Source organism: Dermochelys coriacea, chromosome 2, assembly GCF_009764565.3.
Source record: "Dermochelys coriacea isolate rDerCor1 chromosome 2, rDerCor1.pri.v4, whole genome shotgun sequence".
Lineage (NCBI taxonomy): Eukaryota > Metazoa > Chordata > Testudines > Dermochelyidae > Dermochelys > Dermochelys coriacea.
Genome location: NC_050069.1, coordinates 131,466,431 through 131,480,168, shown reverse-complemented (window position 1 = coordinate 131,480,168; position 13,738 = coordinate 131,466,431). Strand labels below are relative to the sequence as shown.

The window sequence follows — 13,738 nt, the reverse complement described above, 5'->3', positions numbered from 1 at the left end:
AAGCAGTGATGAGCTGTGAATAGCTCCCTTCAGATCTTATTCTAATGGCACTCTGTCATTGCTACTACTTGGAATGTCTTTCCTTAACTCAAATTTCCCTGATGTCAGCAAAAGAAGAATAGTCTTAAGAATATAAGAACATAAGAATGGCCATACTGGGTCAGACCAAAGGTCCATCCAGCCCAGTACCCTGTCTACTGACAGTGGCCAATGCCAGGTGCCCCAGAGGAATTGATCCTAACAGGTAATGATCAAGTAATCTCTCTCCCGCCATCCATCTCCACCCTCTAACAAACAGAAGCTAGGGACACCATTCCTTACCCATCCTGTCTAACAGCCATTAATGGACTTAACCTCCATGAATTTATCCAGTTCTCTTTTAAACCCTGTTATAGTCCTAGCCTTCACAACCTCCTCAGGCAAGGAGTTCCACAGGTTGACTGTGCGCTGAGTGAAGAAGAATTTCCTTTTATTTGTTTTAAACCTGCTACTTTAAAATCCTTTTTCCATTCAAATTCTAAGCTGCCATGCAAGTTTTGACATTATCAGACAAGGGTTTTTTTCAGACAAACAAAACAAGCATAAAGAATGACGTCTGGATTTTGAATCAACTTGGATTCAGGATGGTGGTCTAGGTGTTTGTGGTGTGGAGGAGAGGTGGGGGGCACTGTATTACAATAATGGGATTACTTAAAATTAGAGAGAATGTACCAATGTTAAGAAGCAGCTCAAGCCTTTGACTTTTGAACCTTTCTGCGCTGTTCTAATTGGCAGATTTTGCATTTAAGATATTATGCATGCTTCCATACTAAAGTAATCTGGCTGTAAGCCAACTTTACTGTTGTTGGTTTTTTTCATTTTTTTTCTCTTCAAAGTTTTACAAGGATCATAAAAATGGATTTTATTTTGCTTCGTTTACACAGAACAGATTTAGTTCCCGTATAAAACTGTAAAATGGAAATACACACTTGTGATTGTTGTCATGTTGAAGCAGTTAGTCACAAGCCTCAGAAGACAAATTATTCCAGGAGTAGTTTCAGGAACAGCAGATACTGAAGACTGCTCATTGTAACTCATCTTTATTATGAAAAAGATTAAAACAACCCAAGTAAGCATCAGCAGAGATACGCTATCTTTTCATCTGTCCATCCAAGAACTGTTCCAAGGAAAAGAGAAAAGTAAGAGTGGAATTAATGCTTTCACAAGGATGATCAGGTGCTCTGAAAAAAAAAATAAAAGAATTAGCTAACACATTTTATTGTCTGGTTTTAAATTCATTGTGAGGAAATGTAGACATTTGAAAGAGAACTTTGTTTGAATGAGGAAGAAGGTTAGACCCTCTTCCCCTCTATGCCTGAGAAAAATCACAGTAACAGTTGAATTACATGGGTATAAAACTTAGTGATTATGTCTTTGCCAGTGCTGAGAATAGAACCAAGGAGTTCCAGCTTCTCATCCTCTTTACTGACATTCTTTCTGACCTCAGTAAAAATTGCTGAATCTTCTCTGTGCATTGGCTTGCCCGTCTGCATAAGGGATACAATGATATTCATCTCTTTTATTGGGGTGTTATGATGTCTAACTGATTTTGTAAAGTAATATATAAGTGGAAAGTATTATTAAGTCCAGGCAGTTGCAGGATCACAATCCTCAAATGATCAGCAAGCATTATTGAGCATCCATTGCTTCGGAAAACTCACAGCTTTAAATCTACCAATAATCTCATATCAATTTCTTTAGTACCTGTGAATTTGTTTGCTCTGAAGTGTTTGCTAACAATGGCAAGTCAAAGCCAGCTTCCCTTCTCCCCCAGGCTCCACATTCATCCCATTCGTTAGTATCTCCGTTGCTGCTAGCAAGCCTGTTCTGGCTGTTTGATAGTGTATATGCAGGTAAGTATTTGGTGCAGAACATTTTGATCATAGCTGTAGTATCCAGCTTTGAGAAATTTGAAAGTTGGCAACCCTAGTTACAGCTCTTCAAGGAACAAAATCAATGCGTGAAAATGATAGGGCAAATTAGGGGCCATTATACTGATGTTTACTCTAGCACCCTACCAACAATTCAAACACTGGTTCATTGCTAGGTCCATGTGTTGCTGTGGGATGACCTGGTGGCTCCATAAGACTAAGGGTATGCAAGCACAGTGATTTCACTGTGCTTTCAAAGGAGAAATGGGAAGCCTTTACCTTTGTTTGGAATATGTGTTGGTCAGAACGTGAAAAAGGGTAGTTTTACTTTGCTCCCAAAGCTCAGGCCCAGCGATGGGGAGAGGGGCAAAGGGGGCAATTGCCCAGGGCCCCGGTGATTTAAAAGGGCCCAGGGGCCTCGGCCGCTGCCGTTGTAGTAGAGGCAGCAGCTGGGTGCCCCAGGCCCTTTTAAATCGGACAGGCGGACCACAGGGCAGGGCTCCTAGGTGTGCACAGGATGGTACTGGCAGTGGCAAAGGCAGCCAGGAGGGCATGTGGAAACCCTGGCCATGCCGGAAAAGTGCACCCAGCAGTGCAGCTGGCAGCTTGCTGGGCACCAGCAGCACACATGGCATCAGCTCACTGGGCACCAGCCAGCACAGGTGCAGCACCACCCAAATGTCAGGCGGACTGTGTCCATGCGGCCTTGGGGTCCATTGACTGCTCTGTCCTGGGACCCGGAATTGTTGTTGGTGGGCCTGCCAAAGCTGAAGTTTAACTCCAGAATATCTGTTAGTATGAATTAACATCACCACAGGTACTAAAGAAATTGATATGAGATTATTGGTAGATTTAAAGCTGTGAGTGTTTCCGAAGCAATGGATGATCAATAATGCTTGCTGATCATTTTGAGGATTGTGATCCTGCAACTGCCTGGACTTAATAATACTTTCCACTTATATATTACTTTACAAAATCAGTTAGACATCATAACACCCCAATGAAACAGATGAATATCATTATCTCCCTTATGCAGATGGGCAAGCCAATGCACAGAGAGGTTTCAGCAAAAGTTGCCACTTGTATCTTACTAAATGCTTTCAATAAAGAAATAAAAAAATATTTAGGATCAAGGGAAAGTATGCAGCTGCAAAGGACAAATGGAGTACATAAAAATCAGCAAGCCATTCACTTCCCTCCCACATACACAGACATAAATTAGGAGCAGCTCCACTGCAATAAGCAGAGTTACACTGACATAAAATTGATGTAACTGAGATGAGAATCCTGCTTTAGAGCTTGTACGTGAATGTCCCCAACTCTGAGATGGTTTGATCTGTTGTTACAGTTTGGATGAATCTTATAGATTGGCCTGAACCAGAATTTGGATTGGATCCAGAGTTCAACAGAATGCAGTAGTGTGGTTCAGACCCATCTCTATTATGCTTCAGGGACAACAATATATTGGCTGCTGGTCATTAGAAACCAAAACAAATCTGTTTTAATGGTGACACATATTGAACACTAACTAATCAGATGTTCTTGCAAGTCTAGCAAATGGTCACAATACTAATCTCCACTGATATCACCATGGGACAAGATGTGTTAACTATAGCAGTTTATCTACTGGTAAATGATGCCATTCATTTTTCTTTAAGGGAATTTTTAGTTTGCAGAAAATGACTGCTTTTTTTGATGTGGTACCTCAAAAACTAGGCATTCTAATGAATGGTCTTTCATAGTTAATTTTCTGCCCCAAAGTCTGATAATCCCCTAAGAGACATGCACTCTGGGAAAAAGGAGTATTACACCAAATGCACATTTGATTCTATGCAACGAGATCATCTTTCACATGCAGTATTTTTCTTTATATCATCTCTTTGCAGCACATATCCTAATTTCTGAATTACTACAATAAAAACTGACAGCAGGTAAAGTGCTGATACCCTCCAAAGTACCAGCCTTAAAGCATTCAACCTTTTCTTCACTTTGGACCAAAAGTATTTTTGATATCTGTGCTATGTTAGGGAAGGAGATATTATTTGTATTCATCTCATATCTCTCCCTTCAGTTAGCTGTCAGACTATGCAGATGAGGTCTGGGAACTCTCACGACTGAAAAAATAAAAAAGGAACTTTTTATAGCGCAGCGGTGTATTCATTTTTTCTCTAATCTACATCGTTGGTTTACAGTATTTTCAACATTGTCATACACTGTTCAGATAATGAAATGCCCAACAGCATGAGACTCACTTTTTTCCCTTTGGAAACTGAAGCTAATGCACTCCCTCTCCAATTAGTTGGAATCCTTATTTTCAGTATTCTTCCTGCCCTATTTAATCATCAGATACCTCATTCTCACAAAACATTTTCTCATATTAGCCAAGATTTGGATGAACTGGTTGTCTTTCTATTTCCTTTCATGCTGACTAGATATCTTATTCATTTGCTTTCACTTTTATTTTCTTGAAGTTACAATTCCTTTAAAAGGACATTTTTTTTTAATTTGAAAGCTTTACACAGCTCTGTCAGTCTATAGGGATGTATTGCTAGTTAATTTCCCTTATCTTTTAGGGAAAAATATCACTGAGTTTTCTTTTTCTTGTTGTCTGACTCTTATTTACAATTACATACAATTTCTCTTTTCCTTCTCTGTTATAGGAACTGTGTTTTTCTCTTGGTAATGCATTCCATTGCATTTATTGTATTTACAACTATTATTACAGGTTTCAGAGTAGCAGCCGTGTTAGTCTGTATTCGCAAAAAGAAAAGGAGTACTTGTGGCACCTTAGAGACTAACAAATTTATTAGAGCATAAGCTTTCGTGAGCTACAGCTCACTTCATCGGATGCATTTGGTGGAAAAAACAGAGGAGAGATTTATATACACACACACACAGAGAAAATGAAACAATGGGTTTATCATACACACTTTAAGGAGAGTGATCACTTAAGATAAGCCATCACCAGCAGCAGGGGGGGGAAGGAGGAAAACCTTTCATGGTGACAAGCAAGGTAGGCTAATTCCAGCAGTTAACAAGAATATCAGAGGAACAGTGGGGGGTGGGGTGGGAGGGAGAAATACCATGGGGAAATAGTTTTACTTTGTGTAATGACTCATCCATTCCCAGTCTCTATTCAAACAGGGAAAGATTAAGAATGAGCTCTCAAAACTGGATACTCTCATAAAGAACCAACCTTCCACACAAACTTCCTCGTGGCTGGACTTTACAAAAACTAGACAAACCATTTACAAAACACATTTTGCTTCTCTACAAAAGAAAAAGGACACTAAGCTATCTAAACTACTATATGCCACAAGGGGCCACAACAATGGTTCCCGTAACCCACCCAGCAATATTGTTAATCTATCCAACTATACTCTTAGCCCAGCAGAAGAATCTGTCCTATCTCGGGGCCTCTCCTTTTGCCCCTCCACCCCCACGAACATGATACAGTTCTGTGGTGACCTAGAATCCTATTTTCGATGTCTCAGACTCAAGGAATATTTCCAACACACCTCTGACCAACATATTAACCCACAGAGACCTTCCTGCCAACACTACAAAAAGAAGGATTCTGGGTGGACTCCTCGTGAAGGTCGAAACAGCAGCCTGGATTACATAGAGTGCTTCCGCCGACGTGCACGAGCTGAAATTGTGGGAAAGCAGCATCGCTTACCCCATAACCTCAGCCATGCAGAACACAGTGCCATCCACAGCCTCAGAAACAACTCTGACATCATAATCAAAAAAGGTGACAAAGGAGGTGCTGTCGTCATCATGAATAGGTCGGAGTATGAACAAGAGGCTACTAGGCAGCTCTCCAACACCACTTTCTACAAGCCATTACCCTCTGATCCCACTGAGAGTTACCAAAAGAAACTACAGCATTTGCTCAAGAAACTCCCTGAAAAAGCACAAGAACAAATCCGCACAGACACACCCCAAGAACCCCGACCTGGGGTATTCTATCTGCTACCCAAGATCCATAAACCTGGAAATCCTGGACGCCCCATCATCTCAGGCATTGGCACCCTGACAGCAGGATTGTCTGGCTATGTAGAATCCCTCCTCAGGCCCTTCGTTACCAGCACTCCCAGCTATCTTCGAGACAACACTGACTTCCTGAGGAAACTACAATCCATTGGTGATCTTCCTAAAAACACCATCCTAGCCACTATGGATGTAGAAGCCCTCTACACCAACATTCCACACAAAGATGGACTACAAGCCGTCAGGAACAGTATCCCCGATACTGTCACGGCTAACCTGGTGGCTGAACTTTGTGACTTTGTCCTGACCCATAACTATTTCACATTTGGTGACAATGTATACCTTCAAATCAGCGGCACTGCGATGGGTACCCGCATGGCCCCACAGTATGCCAACATTTTTATGGCTGACTTAGAACAACGCTTCCTCAGCTCTCGTCCCCTAATGCCCCTACGCTACTTGCGCTACATTGATGACATCTTCATCATCTGGACCCATGGAAAAGAAGCTCTTGAGGAATTCCACCATGATTTCAACAATTTCCATCCCACCATCAACCTCAGCCTGGACGAGTCCACACAAGAGATTCACTTCCTGGACACTACGGTGCTCATAAGCGATGATCACATAAACACCACCCTATATCGGAAACCTACTGACCGCTATTCCTACCTACATGCCTCTAGCTTTCATCCAGATCATACCACTCGATCCATTGTCTACAGCCAAGTGCTACGATATAACCACATTTGCTCCAACCCCTCAGACAGAGACAAACACCTACAAGATCTCTATCATGCATTCCTACAACTACAATACCCACCTGCTGAAGTGAAGAAACAGATTGACAGAGACAGAAGAGTACCCAGAAGTCACCTACTACAGGACAGGCCCAACAAAGAAAACAACAGAACGCCACTAGCCATCACCTTCAGCCCCCAACTAAAACCTCTCCAACGCATCATCAAGGATCTACAACCTATCCTGAAGGACGACCCATCACTCTCACAGATCTTGGGAGACAGACCAGTCCTTGCTTACAGACAGCCCCCCAATCTGAAGCAAATACTCACCAGCAACCACACACCACACAACAGAACCACTAACCCAGGAACCTATCCTTGCAACAAAGCCTGTTGCCAACTCTGTCCACATATCTATTCAGGGGATACCATCATAGGGCCTAATCACATCAGCCACACTATCAGAGGCTCGTTCACCTGTGCATCTACCAATGTGATATATGCCATCATGTGCCAGCAATGCCCCTTTGCCATGTACATTGGCCAAACTTGACAGTCTCTACGTAAAAGAATGAATGGACACAAATCAGACGTCAAGAATTATAACATTCCAAAACCAGTTGGAGAACACTTCAATCTCTCCGGTCACTCGATTACAGACCTAAGAGTGGCTATACTTCAACAAAAAAGCTTCAAAAACAGACTCCAACGAGAGACTGCTGAATTGGAATTAATTTGCAAACTGGATACAATTAACTTAGGCTTGAATAGAGACTGGGAATGGATGAGTCATTACACAAAGTAAAACTATTTCCCCATGGTATTTCTCCCTCCCACCCCACCCCCCACTGTTCCTCTGATATTCTTGTTAACTGCTGGAATTAGCCTACCTTGCTTGTCACCATGAAATTTTTCCTCCTTTCCCCCCCCCCCCCCCCCCGCTGCTGGTGATGGCTTATCTTAAGTGATCACTCTCCTTACAGTGTGTATGATAAACCCATTGTTTCATGTTCTCTGTGTGTGTGTATATATAAATCTCTCCTCTGTTTTTTCCACCAAATGCATCCGATGAAGTGAGCTGTAGCTCATGAAAGCTTATGCTCTAATAAATTTGTTAGTCTCTAAGGTGCCACAAGTACTCCTTTTCTTTTTACAACTATTATTGTATTTTTGGGAGAGTATCTTTAAAGCTCATCTTTCCTCAAATGAAAGTCCTTGACTTTTGAGAATGATTTAATTCTAGTTTCCTCCTATTAGTGCTAGCCTGTGCAACCTTTATTTATATTGCTCACTGGCTCTCATGACTACTTGTGTAAATGTCCATCAACCTGAATAAGGACTGTACAATACAAACCATGATATTGCTTGTTGATTCTGTCTGCTGTCACTTTGTGCTAATTTCTCAGCTGGGGCATTGCTGTGATCTATCATTCTTTAGAGTTCAACATTGATATATGTGCCTCTATTTGATTAGGCTACATACAAGCAAACAGCATGGAGTGGAACCAGTATATCAGGATACAAGGAAACCAATCTGACACACAAGTAGGCAGTCTTGAGTGCACAGAGTATGGATGCTTTGGAATGTGTTAATTCCCAAATCAAATATATCAAGAAGCATGTGAAGGGTATCAGTCTTAACCAGTTCAGAATCCCCACACAACAAGGAAGGATCCTGTCATGAACAATTAAAATCAATGGGAGTTTTGTTGTTGACTTCTATCGGGACAGCATGAAACACCCAGATTGTTAATCCACACATGTTGAAAGGTACTAACAAAGCCCCACTTTGGAGAGAGCATGAGGACTATCTTAAAACAAACAAACAAATAAAAAACCCAACCTTTTCCTGATCTGTCATTGCATACAGCTTGTTTCCAAATTCCTGTCTATCTTTTCTAGCACTGGAGTTCAGCAAAACACTTATCCACAAGCTTAACTTTAAGCATCTGCTTAAATATTTCACTAAATTAAATTCCAAGATATGGAACTAATCATAAGTTGTACAAAATTGTAATGTACAATGAAACAACCCCCTACATTAAAATTAACCTGCAAGTGTGTGGCCATACAAAAAACAAGAGGAACTAATAGAAGTTCATGATTAAGAATAACCAACTGGAGCAGATGAACCATCAACAAAGATGCCTGAGATCCTGTTTTTCATGCAAACATCTTTTTTTTTAAAAAAAAGAAATATATCCTCAAGAAAAGAAACATTTTTCTACATTTCTATACTAAGTGAAATATTAACCTTCCCACCTTTAAGATGTGGGTGTATGCAGAGTGACCAGTTTTCATTCATAACAGTTATGTATACTTCTGGTTCATTACATTTAAAAACAAACAAACAAAAACCTTCATCCCGTCACTAGTCACATTATTCAAAATATGTATGAATTATATATTGCTGTGGACAAATATTTGCATTGTTTCTTTATATAATAAAACTCATTACAGAACAATTGCTTGTGCTAAAAATGACAAGCTTCAAGATATTTTTTATTGAAAGAGGTGAGATAAAAGAGACACACCATGGACTTTGTAGTTCTCTTTAACTGAAAAGGGATATGCCTTTGTTAGACTCTGATCCTGCACTGGGAAACAGCTGGGCAGATTCCTGTGGATTCCCAATAGTTAAGGGTCCATCTATACATTTCACAGTAGAGGACTCAAGATTTTAAGGCTCAAAGAGGTCATTATGATAATCTACTTTGGCCTTCTACATAACCTGAACACCATGATTTGCAATTCTGTACACAATGAAGGGGAAAAAAAGTCATGACCAGGCAACTGTCAGGGTTACATCGACTTGGCCTCCCTCAATTCATCAAAATGCAGGTAAAATAAAACAAAGGTTTGTTTTTGTTTTTTGTTTGTTTTCCCTCTTTAAGATCAATGTTCAGCTTCTCTCTTTTATCTTCACATTCATATTTATGCACTCAATGGTATTATATATATTCAGTACACGATACTGATAAATATACAGATCAGAAAAGTCAGCTCCATTAAAGATCTGTTGAACTGATAAAATGTAAAATGAAAAGTTTCTCCGAATAGATATATTTACTCTGCCAATATTTTGATCCTTTCAGATGCTCAATCAAGACTTCATTTACATAGCTCCTGTAATTGATTACATAAAATATGATCAGTAATGATGCTACTATGGCAGACAGAGCAACTTCCTGCAATATCTTTGGGACATTATATTGGGCCTTGATTACTGCGTGACACTTGTCTTTCCTTTTTTTTCCTGGCATTGCTGCAAACAGGGCAAGGAGATTTTCCTCAAAATTGGATGTTTCCTCTCAGACAAGTCTTCACCAGTTTTCCCTATTCTGGGCTGCTGTCTCTGAGTGTGAGGTGTCAATGCCACATCTTTTGATGTTTATCTTGAGGGTGTCTTTAAAACATCTCTTTTGGCCTCCCCATTTCCTTTCTCCTTTGGTGAGTTGGGTGTACAGCAGTTTTTTTGGTAAGCGTAGATCAGGCATGCACACACAGTTCTTGCTCCACCTCAGCTGGTGCTGGATAATCAGGCCTCAACACTGACATTAGTGCAACAATCTTCCCACTTTATGCTGAGGATCTTCCAAAGAAAGTGCTATTGCTAGCATTCCAGATTTTTCAGGTGTTTTCTATAGGTCACCCAGCACTTTGGTGTAGACACTACCTACTCCAATGGGAGGAGTTCTTCCATTGGCAAAGGTAGTCCCCCTCTTCTTCTATCAACCCAGTGCTGTCTACAAAGGCATTTAGGTTGGCTTAACTTGTTCCTCAAAGGTGTGGATTTTTCACACCCCTGAGCAACATAGTTACACTGACCTAATTTTCTAGTGTAGACCAGGCCTAGCTCGGATCGAACTGGCAGGCTAAAAATCAAAGTGTAGCCAAGGCAGAGCGAGTGCCCCAAGTATATGCCTACAATCCTGGGCAGGCTCACACCATCAGAGCAACATTTCCATATGTGTCAGGTTAGCTCAATGAGATTGAGAATGGTTACGTTAACTCAAACTGGAAATTACACCTCCAGCTCTAGTCTAAAAATATCCTAATAAGGAAATTTGGCCATTGCTTTAGCTAGTCTGTGTATAATAGAAAGAAATTGAGCAAAGAAAAATGCAAACTGTATCATCACATTTTTTTTAAAGATTAAAGTCTATTAATCTGGGTAAAAGTTTTCCTCGGGAACGCCACTGCAACCTACAAGAAGTGGCAGAAGCCCCACTTTTGAATCATTTGAAGCTGGAGCATTCAAAACACCTAGCAGTATCCTACTGGGAACAATCCTGCATTGGCAAAGAGTTGCACTAGATGACCTGGGAGGTTTCTTCCCCACCTCTAAACTCTTTGACTCTATGAATAAACATGAAGCTAATCAGAATAGGTATAGTGTTTATCTAAGCAATATCATTTAGCTAACTGGAGCACAGGAGGGAATAGAGAGCTCTTGGGCTGCTGATTAAAAAAGATCAGGGCTTTGAGCTAGGCTTTGGAGTTTTAATTTGGAGACCTTGATATGTATTTATATTGTAATACCCTGCTTATAACCTTGGGTGCTTAAAATAGTCACCCTTAGGCTATAATTCATAACTTCTGTTGGGTATGTGATTTGGAAAGACTAAGTCCTTTATTCAGCAAAGCATTTAAGGTTACAGTTAACTGCAGGCACTTATTTAAGTGCTTTTTTGAACTAAGGCCTAAAGCAAAAGAGAGAAAAAATCACAGATAGTAGAAATAAATAAAATGCAAACTGAGCGCGTGAGGGTTAATTCCCGAGAGGTACCAATTGGGCTATTTTACAAGGTTTTTTCCCCTCACTTTATTTACAGCTGGCCAAACCTTTCTTTGCAAAGATATTTCAGTCTATGGATTGAGATCAATTTACCATTTTCTTCAGCTTTCTCTTTGACCATTCCTAATTCATGGTCTGTGATAGGTGACCTAAGTGCAACATTTTGGTTTTGGTCCCTGATTCAGTTACTCAGGCTGTATAACTAGGGCAAGTAATTTTGTCATGGATAGAATATGTTATCCTTGTTTACATATGAATGCAGGTATTTGCAGCATAGTAATCCCCTAAACATCAGTTTTAAAACAGTTTTCAGGAGCCAATGAGAGCATACTACTTGGGGAGTATGGTGCTATTCTGGATGAGTACGGGTAGTTACTGGCCCTTGGAAGTTAAGAGATTTCAAGACACTTTGAATTAACAAAATCATTAACATTTCCTTTGGGGGAAGGTGAATAAAATTTTGATGCTATCGAGAGAACTCTACTGTCTGCATCCACTGAAGCCCCCAAATTAATATACAAAACTTACAAAAAGTACTTGTGTGGTGTTACTTTTTTTGTTTAAAAACAAACAGTGACCCAATTGGCTGACAGGTTTCAGAGTAGCAGCCGTGTTAGTCTGTATTCGCAAAAAGAAAAGGAGTACTTGTGGCACCTTAGAGACTAACAAATTTTACGGCTAAATTCAGTGCCTTGCATAATGACAGGTTTCAGAGTAGCAGCCGTGTTAGTCTGTATTCGCAAAAAGAAAAGGAGTACTTGTGGCACCTTAGAGACTAACAAATTGGCTGAGGATTCACATAGTAAAACAAATGATTTACGGGAATGTTATTTAAGTAGCCCATGATTTTCTTTTAACTTATCCACCTATATTGCTATTAACTGATCTTTCCAGCTTAACCATGCCATTTGTTTTTGTCCCGCTGATCCCCACCATGATGGAGTATACAATCACCACACTGGCCCGGAAGGCCAGTACTGGGCCAGGAAGCTGCACTCCTCCACCCCTGCAGAGCATGCTCCCCCTGGAGAAGGAGTTGAAAAGGGAGAAACCCAGCTCAAAAGAAAGGAGGCTGGGGAGGAGGATAGTCCTATCCTGAAGACTCCTGCTGAGACTATATGCTGCTACCAGTTGGGGCTGATGGTTTGGTTCCCTTTTCTAGTCTCTTTACCTTATCTGGGAGTGAAAGCAGGGAGAGAAAAGAAGAAGGAAGTAACTCATGGAGGAGAACTCCAAGGGCACTTTTGGGGGCCAGATACTGTTGACCCTTCCAGGGCCCTGGGTCAGAGCCCAAAGGAGTGGGCAGATCCAGGTTCCCCTATCACTGCCCCCATTAAAGGAGGAACTTGAACCATCTGTATTCCTTACTGCTCCTCTGAGTAAAGGAGGTCCAGGACTGAAGACTGACCCACCAAGGAGGTGGGGCAGGGGGAGAATTAGGTGCATTAATCACTAGCCCACATAACCCACCAAGGACTTTATTACACTCACCTTCTCCAAGGTGCCCTCTTCCACCTCTCCATTCCCCTCCTCAATCACCTCACATCTCTTCTCCCTTCCATATTCTTGCTTTCTCATGTAAGCTTTATCCAATCACCTTATTTCTATGAAAGAAATGGAGAGAGAGAGAGAGAAAATAAAGTTAGAACTATAGTTAACAATTTAGCCAACAAAGTGCAAGGAAAACTGCCTACAAAACATCCCACCAAAAAACCCCAATAGGTATCAAAAAGCATACACAGGCCAGAGAACTTACATAATCTTACCCTGCTGCCAAAGAATTTAGCTGCAGAACATAATCGCAGATCAGAGTCTATATACAGTCTAAGAAAGCCCTAAAGGAAATTATAAGATGAAAGGAATAGCGATGTTTGAAGACTGGCAAGTCTTTTGGTGGAAAGTTTTGGGGAAAAATAAATGTTTCTTTTCCTTAACTAGGAACTTTTTTTTTAAGATGGAAAAAATATTTAATCAAAAATGATTTTTTCTGCAAAAAATTGTTTAATGCAAGAGTCATTTTTTCATTTAACTTACTTTTGACACAAAAATTTCAACCAGCTCTACTAAAAAAAGATGGGAACCACTGCAGTCAACTCAAGCGTCAGCCTAACAACGACAACTTAAGTTCCTGATTCTGCAGGCTTCTACACCAGTGGGGCTCTTGCTGCTGCACTGAGTCCCATTGAAGAGATTTTTAGCAGGAACATCCCAAATAAAGGGCTTATCCGTCATTGTTAATATAGTGGCAGGTAATGGAGTAGTGGTACTATTGTTTACTATCACATTATAAATAC

General features: G+C 40.6%; 1 long non-coding RNA gene across 2 annotated transcripts in view; it reads right to left on the bottom strand.

Moving 5' to 3' along the window:
* Nucleotides 1-510: 510 nt before the first annotated feature.
* Nucleotides 511-13,738, bottom strand: part of LOC119852118 — a 50,866-nt gene continuing 37,638 nt past the window's right edge. For both annotated transcript variants that reach the window (XR_005291527.2, XR_006279078.1), the window contains exons 3-4: nucleotides 12,936-13,048; nucleotides 511-1,220 (exon numbers count right to left, since the gene is read on the bottom strand). This is a non-coding gene — a long non-coding RNA (uncharacterized LOC119852118). The remainder of the gene's footprint in view (nucleotides 1,221-12,935; nucleotides 13,049-13,738) is intronic.